Below are 2,034 nucleotides of genomic sequence, written 5' to 3'. Positions count from 1 at the left end.
AAGACGTCTTATCTCTGTAACTCACTCACGCCACCCTTAGGCCTTTAGGGGTGCTTCAGGCGAAAAGTGATAATTCTCAGTCTTTCTAAGATTCCTGAATTGGCCCGTGGCAGAAGCCAATTCAGGCTAAATAATAATAATAATAATAATAATAATAATAATAATAATAATAATATTAATAATATTATTATTATTATTATTATTATTATTATTATTATTCAGATGAAACCTACTCATATGAAACAAGCCCACAGGGACCACTGACTTGAAGTTAAGGTCCCCCAGTTTAACCAGACCACTGAGATGATTAACAGCTCTCCTAGGGCTGGCCCGAAGGATTAGATTTATTTTACGTGGCTAAGAACCAATTGGTTACCTAGCAACGGGGCCTACGGCTTACTGTGGAATCCGAACCACATTATACCGAGAAATGAATTTCTATCACCAGAAATAAATTCCTCTAATTCTTCACTGACCGGCCGGAGACTCGAACTCGGGCCTAGCAGAGTGCTAGTCGAGAACTCTACCGACTCGTCCAGCTGACTTGAAAATCAAGCTTCCAAAGAATATGGTGTTCATTGGGAAGGAGAAAGAGGAAGTAAGGGGAAATACAGAAAGAAGAGATACCACTTATCAAAAAGAAAAAAGTAAATTGATAAATAGATAAATAGACAAAAATGTATTAAAATGCAAGGAGAATAGTGTTAGGGTGGTAATGACAGTAATCACACAGAGAATAATAGTAAAAATATAAAAAATTATAACAATAAAAAAAAAAAAGATTGTACTGTACACAGTTTGATTTCCCGCTATGGACCTTAGGTGGTCACCGAAGTCAGGTCAAGAATGCTAAACACGAAAAGTGAAAATAAGCACTTCTCAATAATAATAATAATAATAATAATAATAATAATAATAATAATAATAATAATAATAATAGTGCTTTCCCTGAAAATTAATGAGGCAATCAACTCAGATTTTCACGTTGTGTGAAAATGTGAAAAATGGTAAAAACTGACTAGTAACTTCAGAAGTTCAAGCGAAGAAGCAAAGCCATACTACCCTAAAGCAATTCACCTTGTATTTTATATATTTATCTATTTATCTTTTTTTTCTAGTAACTGATCTCTTCGTTCTGTATTTCCTATTACTTTCTGTGACTTCTTGTAAGTTTGAATTTCAAGTCAATGGTCCCTTGAGGCTTGTTCCTTCTGAATAAGGGGTTTGTCTTCTTAATAATGAAAAGTTAAAAAAGTCCTCCTGGGCCTCTGTAGGCTCATAGGGCAGGCGCTGATCTCCTGTTTCTTAGGCCGACAGCTAGTAGGGGACAGGTCCCAATGCCTACGACACGTGGCCAGTGTGTCACTTGGCCAACTGTTTAACACCCCAGCCCGAGGGCTGGTGCCTATTCTCCTAATGAACCTCTCAGGTTTTTTTCGGACCGTTAGGTTGATGGGCTACCGGATTTGTGCAGAGGCTCAATCCAAGCCATCAGTGAGCGGTGGGATTTGAACCCCGGCCCTCTCGACTGGTAGCCAAGAAACATGCCACTGAGCCACCAATAATAATAATAATAATAATAATAATAATAACAGCAGAGTGAAGAGATGACAAGCCAGTCAACAGAAGATGACAAAAAAGTAAACAAGTAATAAAAAAAGATAATTTAGTTTATAAAAAAAACAAAGAACCGTCGGAAGACTGAAAGATCTTTTAAACAAGCATTGCAAAATTTATCAAAACTGACAAACGTCAGCTGATAAACCCATAACACTACGGGACTTTGCTCAGGGCTTTGGCAGCTGGCGTCAGCCACATAGGTTATTCGACTTGTCAGCCATAGCCTGAAGTGCATATTTTAATATACTTTACTCAAAAACGAATCTTTGGCAGAAAGCATATTTTGAACGGATAATTTTTTTTTTAAATTTGGAAGATAAATAAATAGATAATGATAATGCAGAAATTTAAACAAACAAGTTAATTATTTAATTAATGCAAAATAAAAATAAATAAATGTATTAAAAATTATTT

The sequence above is a fragment of the Macrobrachium rosenbergii genome, chromosome 36, assembly GCF_040412425.1.
Source record: "Macrobrachium rosenbergii isolate ZJJX-2024 chromosome 36, ASM4041242v1, whole genome shotgun sequence".
Taxonomy (NCBI): domain Eukaryota; kingdom Metazoa; phylum Arthropoda; class Malacostraca; order Decapoda; family Palaemonidae; genus Macrobrachium; species Macrobrachium rosenbergii.
Note: the sequence above shows the minus strand (reverse complement) of the source record.